Source organism: Coregonus lavaretus (genome assembly GCF_964263955.1).
Source record: "Coregonus lavaretus genome assembly, contig: HAP1_SCAFFOLD_487, whole genome shotgun sequence".
NCBI classification, from domain to species: Eukaryota; Metazoa; Chordata; class Actinopteri; order Salmoniformes; family Salmonidae; genus Coregonus; species Coregonus lavaretus.
Window position 1 is genome coordinate 214,841 of NW_028165751.1, and position 19,528 is coordinate 234,368.

Here is a 19,528-nt window from a genome sequence, read left to right on the forward strand (position 1 = left end):
ACACGCCACACACACACACACATTGTCAAAACAACTCTTTGTAAACTTTGGTGTCCCTGATTTGTGCTTCTGTAGGACTACAGCTGATATTTAATATGACCAAGTAAGTAATGATGGTGGTCTTTGACTTTGACTTCACTTGAATTAAGACTTATTCTTAGTCATATTCTTCACAGCAGTCAACACTCACATTTTCTAAATCCAGGTTTCATTCTGTTCTCTCCACCATGTTCCACACTGTAGCGGTAAGCAGAAGAACAGACAGTCATTGAGGGATACACCTGAACTCACACACACACACACACACACACACACACACACACAGTCAGTATATACATTTGTCCAAGTGTGTGTGTGTGTCCAGTGTGTGAGTGTGTACAGTGTGTGTGTGTGTGTGTGTCTAGTGTGTGCGTGTGTGTTTCCAGTGTGTGTGTGTGTGTGTGTGTGTGTCCAGTGTGTGTGTCCAGTGTGTGTGTGTCTGTCCAGGGTGTGTGCCCAGTGTGTGTGTGTGTGTTTGTCCAGTGTGTGTGTGTCCAGTGTGTGTGTTTGTCCAGTGTGTGTATGTGTGTCCATTGTGTGTGTGTGTCCAGTGTGTGTGTATGTCTAGTGTGTGTGTGTGTGTGTGTCTATTGTATGTGTGTGTGTCTAGTGTGTGTGTTTGTCCAGTGTGTGTGTGTGTCCAGTGTATGTGTGTGTCCAGTGTTCGTGTGTGTGTGTCCAGTGTGAGTAAGTCTGTGTGTTTGTGTGTGTGTCCAGTGTGTGTTTCTGTTTGTGTGTGTTTCTGGTGTGTGTCCAGTGTGTGTGTGTGTGTGGGTGTGTGTGTGTGTCCAGTGTGAGTAAGTCTGTGTATTTGTGTGTGTGTCCAGTGTGTGTTTCTGTTTGTGTGTGTGTCCAGTGTGTGTCCAGTGTGTGTGTGTGTGTGTGTGTGTGTGTGTGTGTGTGTGTGTGTGTGTGTGTGTGTGTCCAGTGTGAGTAAGTCTGTGTGTTTGTGTGTGTCCAGTGTGTGTTTGTTTGTGTGTGTGTCCAGTGTGTGTTTCTGTTAGTGTGTGTGTCCGGTGTGTGTCCAGTGTGTGTGTGTGTGTGTGTGTGTGCGTGTGTGTTCAGTGTGTGTGTGTGTGTGTCCAGTGTGTGTGTCCAGTGTGTGTGTGTATGTCTAGTGTGTGTGTGTGTGTGTCCAGTGTGTGTGTTTGTCCAGTGTGTGTGTGTGTGCGTCCTTTGTGTGTATGTGTCCAGTGTGTGTGTTTACAGTGTGTGTGTATGTGTGTCTTGTGTGTGTGTGTGTCCCGACACACGACACACTGGACACACACACACACACACACACTGGACACACACAGACACACACACGCTAACACACACACACTGGACACACACACACACACACACACAGGAAACACACATACACACACAGTCTTTATATAACTTAGTCCAAGTGGTGGTCAGAAAGTTTGTCTTAACTAGCCTGATAACTCCAACATGTCTGATATGAACATTGACATAAACCCTCTACATACTTGAGTTTCTCCAGTCTGCAGTGTGGATCCTCCAGTCCAGCAGAGAGCAGTCTGACTCCTGAGTCTCCTGGGTGATTGTAGCTCAGGTCCAGCTCTCTCAGGTGTGAGGGGTTTGACCTCAGAGCTGAGACCAGAGAAGCACAGCCTTCCTCTGTGACTAGACAGCGTGACAGCCTGCAAAGGGTAAAATCATATTAAAATCACACTGCTATTATTTGGTGGTGAGTAATTGTACAACATTTTACATGTTTAGATATATCAGTGTCCTGAAACCTGCCATATCTATTCATAAATGAATGTATTATTATTAGAAATTATCATAATATTGCTTGTAGAAAGAAACATGTATAGTCCAAATATTTGAGTAGACTGACCAGAGCAGTTTTAAAAGCAGTATCAGTCAAAAGACAGACAGTGAGGTATCAGATTTAGATTGTATTGAGTATACAGTCCACACCATATCTAGTTTCACAGTAAAGCTAACATTTTAAATGTGGCTCTGTACTCCAGCATTTTGGATTTCAGATCAAATGTTTCATATGAGGTGACAGTATATAATGTCACCTTTAATTTGAGGGAATTTTTATACATATCTGTTTCACCTTTTAGAAAAATAAAAACCCTTTATGTATCTAGTCCCCCTTTTTCAAGAAGTCATAAGTATTCTGACCAATTCACTTATAGTGCATTAAAGTAGTTAAAAGTTTAGTATTTGGTCCCAAACTCGTTGGTTGCATTTGCAGTTTGTTTTGGTTGTGTTTTGGGTTATGTTTTGCCCAATAGTAACTGAATGGTGGATGATGACTGGATTAATCTTCTGTCTAAGTGAGTAGATAACATGTTTCTAAACACTACTAAATGAATCCTGATGATGACATGATTAATAAAAATCTTGAATGAATCATGAATAATAATGAATGAGAAAGTTACAGAGGCTACAACAAAACATGCTAACCTCTCACCATTACCAATAACAGATGGGGGTATGATCCTTGTTCCTCTGTAACTTTCTCATTCATCATCATTCACGATTCATTCATGATTATTCATAATCATAGTAGCATCCAAATTAATGTAGAAGTGTTCAGAAACATCTTCTATTCTTACTGACAATACAAGTGAAGTGACTCCAAAATGACAGGACATTATTCACCATTCAGTTTCTACTGGGAAAAACATAATCCAAAACACAACCAAGACAAACTGCAAATGTATTCAACAAGTTTGTAGATTCACAAGCTTGATGTAATCACTGCAGGCAAAGAATATTCAAAGATCAAACACTAAAACACTAAACATTGGACTAAATTAATTTGTCCAAATACTTATGACTTTTTCAAATGGTAGAACTAGAGAACTACATACATAAAGTGCTTTCATTTCTAAACAGTAAAACATGAATATCCTCAAATAAAAAGTGACATTCTGTACTGTTCCCTAATATGAAACATTCTATATCAAATCCAAAATGCTGGAGCATAGCACCAAATGTAAAACTGTAAGCTTCACTGTCCAAACACATATGGTGTGGACTATGTGTGCCTGGTAAACACATGTGGATCTGGTGAACCGCGTGGCTGCTGCCTCTCTAACCTGGTGGTCCCTGCACGCACCCCACACCTGGAGTTCCAGGTCTCAGGCAGCCTCTGGAACTGCCGTTCTGCTGCCAACAAAGCTGACTTCATCCCAGCCTATGCTAACCTCCAGTCCCTCGACTTCCTGGCGCTGACGGAAACATGGATTACCACTGAAAACACTGCTACTCCTACTGCTCTCTCCTCGTCTGACCATGTGTTCTCGCATACCCCGAGAGCATCTGGTCAGAGGGGTGGTGGCACAGGAATCCTCATCTCTCCCAAGTGGACATTCTCAATTTTCCCCCTAACCCATCTGTCTATCTCCTCATTTGAATTCCATGCTGTCACAGTCACTAGCCCATTTAAGCTTAATATCCTTGTCATCTATCGCCCTCCAGGTTCCCTTGGAGAGTTCATCAATGAGCTTGACGCCTTGATAAGTTCCTTTCCTGAGGATGGCTCACCCCTCTCAGTTTTGGGGGATTTCAACCTCCCTATGTCCACATTTGACTCATTTCTCTCTGCCTCCTTCTTTCCACTCCTCTCCTCTTTTGACCTCACCCTCTCACCGTCCCCCCCTACTCACAAGGCAGGCAATACGCTTGACCTCATCTTTACTAGATGCTGCTCTTCTACTAATCTCACTGCAACTCCCCTCCATGTCTCCGACCACTACTTTGTTTCCTTTTCTCTCTCGCTCTCCTCCCACACTACTCACTCTGCCCCTACACAGATGGTAATGCGCCGCCGCAACCTTCGCTCTCTCTCTCCCACTACTCTCTCCTCTTCCATCGTATCATCTCTTCCCTCTGCTCAATCCTTCTCCCTCCAATCTCCTGATTCTGCCTCCTCAACCCTCCTCTCCTCCCTTTCTGCATCCTTTGACTCTCTGTGTCCCCTATCCTCCTGGCCGGCTCGGTCCTCCCCTCCAGCTCCGTGGCTTGATGACTCATTGCGAGCTCACAGAACAGAGCTCCGGGCAGCGGAGCGGAAATGGAAGAAAACTAAACTCCCTGCCGACCTGGCATCTTTTCACTCCCTCCTCTCTACATTTTCTTCATCTGTTTCTGCTGCTAAGGCCACTTTCTACCACTCTAAATTCCAAGCATCTGCCTCTAACCCTAGGAAGCTCTTTGCCACATTTTCCTCCCTGCTGAATCCCCCCCCCCCCTGTGACTGCAGGCCGCCCAACAACCTGCCCGCTCGACCCCATCCCCTCCTCTCTTCTCCAGACCATCTCCGGTGACCTTCTCCCCTACCTCACCTCGCTGATCAACTCATCCTTGACCGCTGGCCATGTCCCTTCCGTCTTCAAGAGAGCGAGAGTTGCTCCCCTTCTCAAAAAACCAACACTCGATCCCACTGATGTCAACAACTACAGACCAGTATCCCTTCTTTCTTTTCTTTCCAAAACTATTGAGCGTGCCGTCTTTAGCCAACTCTCTTGCTATCTCTCTCAGAATGACCTTCTTGATCCAAACCAGTCAGGTTTCAGGACAGGTCATTCAACTGAGACTGCTCTTCTCTGTGTCACGGAGGCTCTCCGCACTGCTAAAGCTAACTCTCTCTCCTCTGCTCTTGTCCTTCTAGACCTGTCTGCTGCCTTTGATACTGTGAACCATCAGATCCTCCTCTCCACCCTCTCCGAGCTGGGCATCTCCGGCGCGGCTCACTCCTGGATTGCGTCCTACCTGACCGGTCGCTCCTACCAAGTGGCGTGGCGAGAAGCTGTCTCCGCACCACGTGCTCTCACCACTGGTGTCCCCCAGGGCTCAGTTCTAGGCCCTCTCCTTTTCTCCCTATACACCAAGTCACTTGGCTCTGTCATATCCTCACATGGCCTCTCCTATCATTGCTACGCTGACGATACACAACTAATCTTCTCCTTTCCACCTTCTGATAACCAGGTGGCGAATCGCATCTCTGCATGTCTGGCAGACATATCAGTATGGATGACGGATCACCACCTCAAGCTGAACCCTGGCAAGACGGAGCTGCTCTTCCTCCCGGGGAAGGACTGCCCGTTCCATGATCTCGCCATCACGGTTGACAACTCCGTTGTGTCCTCCTCCCAGAGTGCGAAGAGCCTTGGCGTGACCCTGGACAACACCCTGTCGTTCTCCGCTAACATCAAGGCGGTGACCCGCTCCTGCAGGTTCATATTCTACAACATTCGGAGAGTACGACCCTGCCTTACACAGGAAGCGGCACAGGTCCTAATCCAGGCACTTGTCATCTCCCGTCTGGACTACTGCAACTCGCTGTTGGCTGGCCTCCCTGCCTGTGCCATTAAACCCCTACAACTCATCCAGAATGCCGCAGCCCGTCTGGTGTTCAACCTTCCCAAGTTCTCTCACGTCACCCCCCTCCTCCGCACACTCCACTGGCTTCCAGTTGAAACTCGCATCCGTTACAAGACCATGGTGCTTGCCTATGGAGCAGTGAGGGGAACGGCACCTCTGTACCTTCGGGCTCTGATCAGTCCCTACACCCAAACGAGGGCATTGCGTTCATCCACCTCTGGCCTGCTGGCTCCCCATCCTCTGCGGAAGCATAGTTCCCGCTCAGCCCAGTCAAAACTGTTCGCTGCTCTGGCACCCCAATGGTGGAACAAGCTCCCTCACGACGCCAGGACAGCGGAGTCACTCACCACCTTCCGGAGACATTTGAAACCCCACCTCTTTAAGGAATACCTGGGATAGGATAAAGTAATCCTTCTATCCCCCCCCCCCCCCCCCCCCCCCCCCCAAAAAAAAAAAATTGTAAAGTGGTTATCCCACTGGCTATAGGGTGAATGCACCAATTTGTGAGTCGCTCTGGATAAGAGCGTCTGCTAAATGACGTAAATGTGCCCTTGAGCAAGGCACTTAACCCTATTTGCTCCTGTAAGTCGCTCTGGATAAGAGCGTCTGCTAAATGACTAAAATGTAAATGTAAATGTAAACAGTTATCACTTGTTGACCAACTACAGGAATACTGACCTCAGAGTCTCCAGTTTACAGTGGGGATTCCCCAGTCCAGCAGAGAGCAGCTTCACTCCTGAATCCTTCAGGTCATTGTTACTCAGATCCAGCTCTCTCAGGTGTGAGGGGTTTGACTTCAGAGCTGAGACCAGAGAAGCACAGCCTTCCTCTGTGACTAGACAGCCTGACAGCCTGCAAAGAGTCAAATCATATTAAAACCACACTGCTATTCTTTGGTGGTCAAAATAGTAGCAGTATATTTTTTTCAACATATTCAGATATATCAGTGTCCTGAAACCTGCCATATCTATTCATATATGAATGTTTCATTATTAGAAATGACAAATTATCAAAGTATTGCTTGTAGATAGAAAAATGTATAGTACAAATATTTGAGTAGACTGACCAGAGCAGTTTAAAAAGCAGTATCAGTCAAAAGACAGACAGTGAGGTATCAGATTTAGATTGTATTGAGTATACAGTCCACACCATATCTAGTTTGACGGTGAAGCTAACATTTTAAATGTGGCTCTATACTCCAGCATTTTGGATTTGAGATCAAATGTTTCATATGAGGTGACAGTATATAATGTCACCTTTTATTTGAGGGTATTTTAATACATATGTTTCACCGTTTAGAAATGAAAGCACTTTATGTATCTAGTCCCCCCATTTGACGAAGTCAAACGTATTCTGACCATTTGACTAATAGTGTATTAACGTAGTAAAAGTTGAGTACTTGGTTGTAAACTCGTTGGTTGTATTTGCAGTTTGTTTTGGGTTATGTTTTGCCCGATAGTAACTTAATGGTGGATGATGACTGGAGTAATTTTCTGTCTAAGTGAGTAGATAACAGGTTTCTGTAGCTGTGCCACTAGAGATCCTGGTTCGAATCCAGGCTCTGTCGTAGCCGGCCGCGACCGGGAGACCCATGGGGCGGCGCACAATTGGCCCAGCGTCGTCCAGGGTAGGGGAGGGAATGGCAGGCAGGGATGTAGTTTGGTTGGTAGAGCATGGCGTTTGCAACGCTAGGGTTGTGGGTTCGATTCCCACGGGGGGCCAGTATGACAAAATGTAATAAAAAATAATGTATGCACTCACTAACTGTAAGTCGCTCTGGATAAGAGCGTCTGCTAAATGACTAAAATGTAAATGTTTCTAAACACTACTAAATGAATCCTAATGATGCCATGATTAAGAAAGTTACAGAGGCTACAACAAAACATGCTAACCTCTCACCATTACCAATAACAGAGGGGGTATGATCCTTGTTCCTCTGTGACTTTCTCATTCATCATCATTCACGATTCATTCATGATTATTCATAATCATGGTAGCATCCACATGAATGTAGAAGTGTTCAGAAACATATTATATTCTTACTGACAATACAAGTGAAGTGACTCCAAAATGACAGGACATTATTCACCATTCAGTTTCTATTGGGAAAAACATAATCTAAAACACAACCAAGACAAACTGCAAATGTATTCAACAAGTTTGTAGAATCACAGGCTTGATGTAATCACTGCAGGTAAGGAATATGGGACCAAATACTAAACTTATGACTACTTTAATACAATATAAGTGAATATGTCCAAATTATTATGACTTTTTCAAATGGGAGAACTAGATACATAAAGTGCTTTAATTTCTAAACAGTAACACAGATATGTATGAAAATATCCTCAAATAAAAGGTGACATTCTGTACTGTCACCTAATATGAAACATTCTATCTGAAATCCAAAATGCTGGAGCATAGCACCAAATGTAAAACTGTAAGCTTCACTGTCCAAACACATATGGTGTGGACTATGTGTGCCTGGTAAACACATGTGGATCTGGTGAACAGTTATCACTTGTTGACCAACTACCGGAATACTGACCTCAGAGTCTCCAGTTTACAGTGGGGATTCCCCAGTTCAGCAGAGAGCAGCTTCACTCCTGAATCCTTCAGGTCATTGTTACTCAGATCCAGCTCTCTCAGGTGTGAGGGGTTTGACTTCAGAGCTGAGACCAGAGAAGCACAGCCTTCCTCTGTGACTAGACAGCCTGACAGCCTGCAAAGAGTCAAATCATATTAAAACCACACTGCTATTCTTTGGTGGTCAAAATAGTGGCAGTATATTTTTTTCAACATATTCAGATACATCAGTGTCCTGAAACCTGCCATATCTATTCATAAATTAATGTTTCATTATTGGAAATGAGAAATTATCAAAGTATTGCTTGTAGAGAGAAAAATGTATAGTACAAATATTTGAGTAGACTGACCAGACCAGTTTAAAAAGCAGTATCAGTCAAAAGACAGACAGTGAGGTATCAGATTTAGATTGTATTGAGTATACAGTCCACACCATATATATTTTGACAGTGAAGCTAACATTTCAAATGTGGCTCTATACTCCAGCATTTTGGATTTGAGATCAAATGTTTCATATGAGGTGACAGTATATAATGTCACCTTTTATTTTAGGGTATTTTCATACATATCTGTTTCACCATTTAGAAATGAAAGCACTTTATGTATCTAGTCCCCCACTTTTGAAGAAGTCATAAGTATTCTGACCAATTCACTTATAGTGTATTAAAGTAGTCAAAAGTTTAGTATTTGGTCCCAAACTCGTTGGTTGCATTTGCAGTTTGTTTTGGTTGTGTTTTGGGTTATGTTTTGCCCAATAGTAACTGAATGGTGGATGATGACTGGAGTAATTTTCTGTCTAAGTGAGTAGATTACATGTTTCTAAACACTACTAAATTAATCCTATAAATGCCATGATTTAAAAAAATAATGAATGAATCATGAATAATAATGAGTGAGAAAGTTACAGAGGCTACAACAAAACATGCTAACCTCTCACCATTACCAATAACAGTGGGGGTATGATCCTTGTTCCTCTGTAACTTTCTCATTCATCATCATTCATGATTCATTCATGATTATTCATAATCATGGTAGCATCCACATGAATGTAGAAGTGTTCAGAAACATCTTCTATTCTTACAGACAATACAAGTGAAGTGACTCCAAAATGACAGGACATTATTCACCATTCAGTTTCTATTGGGAAAAACATCATCCAAAACACAACCAAGACAAACTGCAAATGTATTCAACAAGTTTGTAGAATCACAGGCTTGATATAATCACTGCAGGTAAGGAATATGGGACCAAATACTAAACGTATGACTACTTTAATACAATATAAGTGAATATGTCCAAATTATTACGACATATACAAATGGGAGAAATAGATACATAAAGTGATTTCATTTCTAAACAGTAACACAGATATGTATGAAAATATCCTCAAATAAAGGTGATATTATATACTGTCACCTAATATGAAGCATTTTATCTCAAATCAAAATGCAGGAGCATAGCACCAAATGTAAAACTGTAAGCTTCACTGTCCAAACACATATGGTGTGGACTATGTGTGCCTGGTAAACACATGTGGATCTGGTGAACAGTTATCACTTGTTGACCAACTACAGGAATACTGACCTCAGAGTCTCCAGTTTACAGTGGGGATTCCCCAGTCCAGCAGAAAGCAGCTTCACTCCTGTATCCTTCAGGTCATTGTTACTCAGATCCAGCTCTCTCAGGTGTGAGGGGTTTGACCTCAGAGCTGAGACCAGAGAAGCACAGCCTTCCTCTGTGACTCCACAGCCTGACAGCCTGACAAAGAGATCATCATGATTTCACAAACTGTTAATTTAACACCAGTAGTGTAGAAGGACAATGGCAGATGCATTTGGTTTATTCTCTTAAACAACATATAGATTCATCTTCCGTCTCCTAGAATTGTATGGTAATAATGTTATACTAATGTGAAAATCAATTCATTGATTAAATGTGTCCTGAAACCTGCCATATCTATTCATAAATGGATGTTTTATTATTAGAAATGACAAATTATGAAAGTATTGCTTGTAGATAGAAACATGCATATTACAAATATTTGAGTAGACTGACCAGAGCAGTTTAAAAAGCAGTATCAGTCAAAAGACAGACAGTGAGGTATCAGATTTAGATTGTATTGAGTATACAGTCCACACCATATCTAGTTTGACAGTGAAGCTAATATTTTAAATGTGGCTCTATACTTCAGCATTTTGGATTTGAGATTAAATGTTTCATATGAGGTGACAGTATATAATGTCACCTTTTATTTGAGGGTATTTTAATACATATCTGTTTCACCGTTTAGAAATGAAAGCACTTTATGTATCTAGTCCCCCTATTTGAAGAAGTCATAAGTATTCTGACCAATTCACTTATAGTGCATTAAGGTAGTCAAAAGTATAGAATTTGGTCCCGAACTCGTTGGTTGCATTTGCAGTTTGTTTTGGTTGTGTTTTGGGTTATGTTTTGTCCAATAGTAACTGAATGGTGGATGATGACTGGAGTAATTTTCTGTCTAAGTGAGTAGATTACATGTTTCTAAACACTACTACATTAATCCTAATGATGCCATGATTAAGAAAAATAATGAATGAATCATGAATAATAATGAATGAGAAAGTTACAGAGGCTACAACAAAACATGCTAACCTCTCACCATTACCAATAACAGAGGGGGTATGATCCTTGTTCCTCTGTAACTTTCTCATTCATCATCATTCACGATTCATTCATGATTATTCATAATCATGGTAGCATCCACATGAATGTAGAAGTGTTCAGAAACATCTTCTATTCTTACTGACAATACAAGTGAAGTGACTCCAAAATGACAGGACATTATTCACCATTCAGTTTCTATTGGGAAAAACATCATCCAAAACACAACCAAGACAAACTGCAAATGCATTCAACAAGTTTGTAGAATCACAAGCTTGATGTAATCATTGTGGGTAAGGAATATGGGACCAAATACTAAACGTATGACTACTTTAATACAATATAAGTGAATATGTCCAAATTATTACAAATTTTTCAAATGGGAGAACTACACACATAAAGTGCCTTCATTACTAAACAGTAACACAGATATGTATGAAAATATCCTCAAATAAAAGGTGACTTTATATACTGTCACCTAATATGAAACATTCTATCTCAAATCCAAAATGCTGGAGCATAGACGCAAATGTAAAACTGTTCACTGTCAAAACACATATGGTGTGGACTATGTGTGCCTGGTAAACACATGTGGATCTGGTGAACAGTTATCACTTGTTGACAAACTACAGGAATACTGACCTCAGAGTCTCCAGTTTACAGTGGGGATTCCCCAGTCCAGCAGAGAGCAGCTTCACTCCTGAATCCTTCAGGTCATTGTAGCTCAGATCCAGCTCTCTCAGGTGTGAGGGGTTTGACTTCAGAGCTGAGACCAGAGAAGCACAGCCTTCCTCTGTGACTCCACAGCCTGACAGCCTGACAGAGAGATCATCATGACTTCACAAACACACTGTTAATTTAACACCAGTAGTGTAGAAGGACAATGGCAGATGCATTTGATTTATTCTCTTAAACAACATATCGATTCATCTTCTGTCTCCTAGAATTGTATTGTCATATTGTTATACTAATATGAACATCAATGCATTGATTCAGTAAGTTTTTCAATGTAATATTATATATTATATACATATTATAATACTTATATTTCTCTAGACTTAATATTTATTCCTGATTATTAGTTCTTATATGTCATTTGATGTACTCACAGAGCAGCTCTGGAGGCTTTGACCACTGGCAGCAGCCTCAGAAGACCTTCCTTTGATCTGGAGTATTTCTTCAGGTCAAACACATCCAGCTCCTTTTCTGAAGTCAGCAACACAAAGACCAGAGCTGACCACTGTGCAGGTGACAGTTCTTCTTCTGAGACACTTCCTGATCTCAGGTAGCTTTGGATCTCCTCCACTAGAGAATGGTCATTCAGTTCATTCAGACAGTGGAACAGATTGATGCACCTCTCTGGAGAGGGATTCTCCCTGATCTTCTCCTTGATGTACTTGACTGTTTCTTCATGGCTCTTCGAGCTGCTTCTTGTCTTTGTCAGTAGACCTCGTAAGTGCTTCTGATTGGACTCCAGTGAGAGGCCCAGAAGGAAGCGGAGGAAAAGGTCCAGGTTTCCCGTCTCACTTTGTAAGGCTTTATCCACAGCACTCTTGTAGACAGAAACTTTACGCTTGCGTCTGATCCTCACAGAAAAGTTACTGGACGTTGATTGAGGTTTGGCCATTAGATTCTCATTGTTGTTGATGAATGAGAGGAACACATATACAGCAGCCAGAAACTCCTGAATGCTCAGATGCACGAAGCAGTACACCTTGTCCTGGTACAGCCCACATTCCTCTTTAAAGAGCTGTGTGCACAATCCTGAGTACACTGATGCTTCATTGACATCAATGCCAGCCTTTTTCAGGTCTTCTTCATAGAAAATCAGATTGCCGTCAACAAGCTGTTGAAAAGCCAGTTTTCCCAGTGACAGAATGCTCTCTTTATTCCAGTGTGGACCTGTCTCTTCTTTCCCAAGATACTTTTCATTCTTCTGTTTGGTATGAAACTCCACAAGGTGTGTGTACATCTCAGTCAGAGTCTTGGGCATCTCTTCTCTCCTATGTTTCAGCATGTGTTCAAGGACTATTGCAGAAATCCAACAGAAGACTGGAATGTGGCACATGATGTGGAGGCTCCTTGATGTCTTTATGTGTGAGATGATTCTGCTGGCCAGGTCCTCATCACTGAATCTCTTCCTGAAATACTGCTCCTTTTGTGGGTCATTGAACCCTCGTACCTCTGTCACCTGGTCAACACACCCTGAAGGGATCTTATTGGCTGCTGCAGGTCGGGTAGTTATCCAGAGGAGAGCAGAGGGAAGCAGATTTCCCTTGATGAGATTTGTCAGCAGACCATCCACTGAGGTTGACTCTGTGACGTCACAGCATATCTTGTTCTTCTGGAAGTCTAGGGGCAGTCGGCACTCATCCAGACCATCAAAGATGAACAGAACTTTGTACTTGTCGTAGTTGGAGATTCTTGATTCTTTGGTTTCCATTGATAAGTTCGATGAAAGTGTGTTTATCCCCTTTCATCAAATTCAGATCCCGAAAAGGGAATGAAAATACAAATTGGACATCCTGATTTGCTTTTCCTTCAGCCCAGTCCAGAATGAACTTCTGCACAGAGACTGTTTTTCCAATGCCAGCGACTCCCTTTGTCAGCACAGTTCTGATAAGTTTGTCTTGTCCAGTTAAGGGTTTGAAGATGTCGTTACATTTGATTGCAGTCTCTGGTCTTGCTTGTTTCCTGGTTGTTGTCTCAATCTGTCTCAGCTCATGTTCATTATTGACCTCTCCTGTTCCACCCTCTGTGATGTAGAGCTCTGTGTAGATCTTATTGAGAAGTGTTTGGTTTCCTTGTTTAGCGATCCCCTCAAATACACATTGAAACTTCTTCTTTAGATTAGATTTGAGTTCACGTTGGCAAATCACAGCAAGCTCATCTGAATGAGGAAATAACACAGAGGATATTAATTTTACATCTGTTTTAATGCCTACAGTATTGTAGGACTGTTATAAAGTTTTAAATGAAAGTAATTTATTCTCTTAACTGACTGTATAAATGTGTAAATGTTTTCATAATGCATTACAGACTGGTGTGACTGATTATATTATTATTGGTATTCTCTCTCTCTCTCTCTCTCTCTCTCTCTCTCTCTCTCTCTCTCTCTCTCTCTCTCTCTCTCTCTCTCTCTCTCTCTCTCTCTGTCTAAATTAATCAACACAACACCTCCCTGCTGCTACTTGATGAGGTCACTAGGTGTTGTGTTAAGGCTGCTACAATATCATTGAGTTACACAGCTACTTTAGCTACAGCTTTTAAATGTTCTAAAACAGCATTCAACATGAGGCAGACAGCTCTTACTTTTCTCCAGTGTGTCAGCAAGCTCCTTCTGGTTCATTTTCCTCAGGACGTGCAGTGTGATCTTCAGAGCCCCCTCTCTGGCACTGCTCACCTGCTTCTCATCTTCAGCATCCACCACTTCCTTATCCTGCTTCAGACTCTCAAAGCCTTCTGGGAGTTCTGGACTAAGAATCCTCTTGAACATCTTCAGCTCGTTCTTCACAAATGTTATAATATTCTCTTCAAGCAACTGAAATAAATCAAGTAAATAAGTTAAGCAAGAGACTAAATGCTTTCTCATTAACACATGAATGAATGATTGACAGATCAACTTTACTTGAGGTAAACAAAAACAAATGTACATAACAGGACCACATACACTGAATATGGAGGCCAGGTCTGTTTGATGACTCTGGGAAGACTGACCACTGAGAATCTCTGACTCTGATCTCTCCTGTTGGTTTCTGTGGACAAAACATGAGATTACATCTCCTCATCCAGGGAGTGCACACACACACTCACACTCACACTCACACTCACACTCACACACACAAACACACACACAGGGAGGGAATATAGTGTTTGTTTAATATTGTTTCAGGACTATGAAAATGGAAAAAAATTATTAGCCTATGGATTATGAAAACAACAAAAATAAATGGGAAAATGGGAGAGGAGAAATGACTAGAGACAGTGTTGTTTAACTCACTGACCATGACCCATGACTTCTTCTTACCTTTGTTCAGTAGAAAAGTCTCCCTCTCTAAAGTGTATAGGTTTACCCATAGACCGGTCACTCTTCATGGACACACAGCTGGGTACAGGGGAGGCTGGTCTCTCCTGCTTGATTGGGCTTCAACACAACAGAGACAAACATTACATCTCTCATCTACTCTGAGCTCAGATGGGGAAACATAAGAAGATTTTCATTCCAAAACGCTATATATCCATTTTCAGAAATGTTCGTAAATTAGCTTTTATTGTTTAAAGAAATTATGAAAGAGATTTGATGTGTTTTTTCAGTAGCTAATCATGGCATGGGATTGTTCAATGACAGACATGTATTTGTTTAAAATCTATCACTTGATGGTTTCATTTTAGAGAGACAAATAATCATGTTTTTTTGCAAAATGCTATATATCTGCCTCACTCTCAGAGAAATAAGTAGTACTGCTAGGTTTTACACAGTAATAATATATATCTGCCTCACTCTCAGAGAAATAAGTAGTACTGCTAGGTTTTACACAGTAATAATATATATCTGCCTCACTCAGAGAAATAAGTAGTACTGCTAGGTTTTACACAGTAATAATATATATCTGCCTCACTCTCAGAGAAATAAGTAGTACTGCTAGGTTTTACACAGTAATAATATATATCTGCCTCACTCTCAGAGAAATAAGTAATACAGCTAGGTTTGACACAGTCAAATGTGACCGACCGGCTCGATTCGATTTTATGTAGCAAAATTTGAAATTGTGTTTTTTTTTACATGGGATAAAAGTAGAGACTCAGCTAGAAAAAGGTATATCATACACTACAGTTGAGGAACAATGGGAAAGTAATTCTGCTTTGAAAGATGATAAACTTGTAACCTCACTTTTGAGAAAATGGCCTTTGAAAGTTTTGGTTCACCTACTGGAGAGCTCTTCTTTATCTACAGTGGTATTACTTAGGCAGATAATGTCATCCATCTAAATAAATAGTTTTTTAAATATATATAGTTAACTAAATGTATGGTGTTTTGGGTTTATGTCAGTTTCATTGTTTGTTATGCTATAAATGGTTATGTTATGGTTGTAAGTGGTAGAATGAACTAGAAAATATCATATTTTGAAATTCCGAGTAATTACTACTTTAGTAAGGATATACTTTATTCAGTACTACTGCAGTTGCTAAATAATTCCAATAAATGGCAGCATAAGACCACGAATGACATTTCAGAAGGTTAGTTTAGTTTTCTCCCTGGATACACCACCACTCCCCCTCACAGGAAAACTCCTGCACACGCATTTTACTGTCCCTTTCCACACTGCTAACGCAAGAGGAACGACTGAAAAAGCATTTAACAGATTACTGTGAAATAATATAATGATGATTCATGTTTATTATTAGCTGTTTTTATGCTCATGTTTTGAAATTATACTTGATTACTATAACGATTATCAATAAGCCTGAACATTAGTTTAGTCACCTCTGGTCGAGAATAAAACTTATTTTCCTAGTACATTCATTGTCAGATTCATCAACCAGCAGCGAGCACTCTGTTTTCTAGCACAAGCGAGGGGCATGTTGAGGTACATTTGCTAACCGCGAGGGTTGCATGATGTAATTTATTGGCCTGCTGGAAGACGCACTCTTGTCTTTTCTATTCCGAGGTTGTTTACTACCAATATTTTATAATGCATGTATTCTAGGGTTGAGGTTAGCGCATCTGACTAGTGATTATTTACCCGGGGTTCAACACCTGCTATAGTCACTATTTAATTGCTCTTCCAAAAGCAACACAGGACAAATACGAGATATATAGCTAACTAAAGTAATGAGTGACCATTTTAGAAAATCATGGGACATTTAGTATTTGGTTGCATGCTATTTTATGTCAATCATATTGCTGCTTGTAGCCTATAACTGATGCTTCGTTGTCTTATGTTGCCATCTATTGGAAATATTTAGCAAATCAAAGTTATTAATTCACGTACAGACATTGGTGAGGCAGCTGAGAATAAAAACTAATGTGGCTTGTTTATCAAGCATTCTGCCTTGCAACAATACATATCATAAAATAACTAATAATAAACAAAAAAACAGCAAACGCCAAGACAGGTTTTGATTAACAAAATTGTTAATGGCCAGCAGCCATTTAGAAACAACAAATCGTGAAAGAAAAATTGTTATTTCTTAATTTAAAAATGTATTCTGGCTGTTTAAATTGACCACATCTTGAAAAAGAGGATAGGACATATGTTTTGTTTAGGTTGTACACCTTTTTCTGAAAACAAATATGGTTAAAAAGGTCGCTGGTTCTAATCCCTGAGCCGACTAGTTGAAAAATCTGTCGATGTGCCCTTGAGCAAGGCACTTAACCCTAATTGCTCCTGTAAATTGCTCTGGATAAGAGGGTCTGCTAAATGACTAAAATGTAACAGTGAGCGCGCTCACCAAGTAGCCGTAACCTTGTTAATAATAAGTTACCTGAGGTAAACCTACAGGGTTAACGCTCACCAAGTAGCCGTAACCTTGTTAATAATAAGTTACCTGAGGTAAACCTACAGGGTTAACGCTCACCAAGTAGCCGTAACCTTGGTAATAATAAGTTACCTGAGGTAAACCTACAGGGTTAACGCCTATCAAGTAGCCGTAACCTTGTTAATAATAAGTTACCTGAGGTAAACCTACAGGGTTAACGCTCACCAAGTAGCCGTAACCTTGGTAATAATAAGTTACCTGAGGTAAACCTACAGGGTTAACGCCTATCAAGTAGCCGTAACCTTGTTAATAATAAGTTACCTGAGGTAAACCTACAGGGTTAACGCTCACCAAGTAGCAGTAACCTTGTTAATAATAAGTTACCTGAGGTAAACCTACAGGGTTAACGCTCACCAAGTAGCTGTAACCTTGTTAATAATAAGTTACCTGAGGTAAACCTACAGGGTTAACGCTCACCAAGTAGCCGTAACCTTGTTAATAATAAGTTACCTGAGGTAAACCCACAGGGTTAACGCTCACCAAGTAGCCGTAACCTTGTTAATAATAAGTTACCTGAGGTAAACCTACAGGGTTAACGCTCACCAAGTAGCCGTAACCTTGTTAATAATAAGTTACCTGAGGTAAACCTACAGGGTTAACGCTCACCAAGTAGCCGTAACCTTGTTAATAATCAGTTACCTGAGGTAAACCCACAGGGTTAACGCTCACTAAGTAGCCATAACCTTGTTAATAATAAGTTACCTGAGGTAAACCTACAGGGTTAACGCTCACCAAGTAGCCGTAACCTTGTTAATAATAAGTTACCTGAGGTAAACCTACAGGGTTAACGCTCACCAAGTAGCCGTAACCTTGGTAATAATAAGTTACCTGAGGTAAACCTACAGGGTTAACGCTCACCAAGTAGCCGTAACCTTGGTAATAATAAGTTACCTGAGGTAAACCTACAGGGTTAACGCAGGCAGGTCTCATTTTTAAACAATAGTGAAGCTGGCATTGTGACGCAGAACAATGGACTGGGAATAGAACGTTCTGAAGGCGAGTCGGTGTCACGGAGCTCAATAGAACTAATAGGAGCTGGTAGGGTGAAAAATACCCTAAAATAAGGCCTGTTGTTTCGCAATTACTTCATAACCAGGGACAGAAGTTAATATAATGAAACTGGGCTCCATGGCGGATGCAATGAACTAATTTTATCAGAAATAAAGGTTGTAAAAAATGTAACTTGAGGCGCCCCGAAAATAATATTCAAAAAGTTCAGTCCTTGGACACAGAGGGGTTAAACACTAAAGTTACCGTCCATCTAGTGAAGAGAGGAGAACCGGACAGAGGGATGGTAGGTAGCCAGCATCCGTCAACGAGAGAGGGAGAAGCCCTCAACGGGATTTAACAGGTGGAAGAAACAACCCGGGAGCTCCATCGGTCCACAAGAAAAGCAGGCAGCCGGTGATGATGTAGTGGTAGCTAGGATAACTAGGATGCTGCTGGTAGAGTAGCTAGCTTAGCTAGCTGTACCGACTAGCTTGGCTAACTAGCAGGTCGTTCGTCTGTCCCTCAAGGATGATGACGAATCCGGTGAACCACACAAGATGAAACAAGAATAGCGAGTGAAAAGGATCTGGCTACACTCATACTGTCACTGACCCCATTACGCAAAAAAGCTAATTGAACAATAAACTTCGGCGTCTCAACACTGTAACAAACTCCGTTGTTATTCCCCAAGATCACCTCAGCCCACTCTGCGCGTAACTGGACAATATGCTTGGCGCCAAACCGTACGTGGACGCGGGCAGTTCTGGACGTGGACGCGGACAGTTCCAGAACGCGGACATGAGCAGAGCAACACAATACATTTACATTTACATTTTAATCACTTAGCAGACGCTCTTATCCAGAGCGACTTACAGTTAGTGAGTGCATACATAACCCAGTCTTTACACTGGCTTACATTAGTAATATTCATTTTTATATGTAAAACAAACATTCAAAGTTTTTTTATAACAATATTTTGAGATCTGGGCCCATATCCACAAAGTGTCTCAGAGTAGAACATTGGTCGTATAAGTGCTGAGAATAAAGACATTTTACACTTATGGGTATAAATTAAAGCTATGCATGAAGCCTCTAGTCCCACCTAGTCGGCAGATATTTAGGACACCTCATGAGCTGTCCTAACCAGTTAAGAGTTAACAGCAGGTGTCTTGATAATACTATCGAATAATGCAGATTATTTTTCCCAGACATCTATAGTGTTTACAGTAATGACTATTACTGATCATTATCTTTTTTAATCCCACCCCTCTGCTACTCTCTGCCCCGCCCACCTATCTCCGTAGAACATCCTCTTTTGATTTCCACCTGCCATATTTTTTTCAACTTTGCTGTGATGTCTTACATGCATTTTAAA

At 41.2% G+C, this 19,528-nt stretch overlaps 1 pseudogene across 1 annotated transcript in view; it reads right to left on the minus strand.

The window, feature by feature from the left end:
* The window catches only part of LOC311115517 (NLR family CARD domain-containing protein 3-like), a 14,443-nt pseudogene extending 926 nt beyond the window's left edge, over positions 1-13,517 (minus strand). The window contains exons 1-3 of the transcript in view: positions 11,733-13,517; positions 11,271-11,439; positions 191-245 (exon numbers count right to left, since the gene is read on the minus strand). The product of the transcript in view is annotated as an NLR family CARD domain-containing protein 3-like (transcript). The remainder of the gene's footprint in view (positions 1-190; positions 246-11,270; positions 11,440-11,732) is intronic.
* Positions 13,518-19,528: the final 6,011 nt, after the last annotated feature.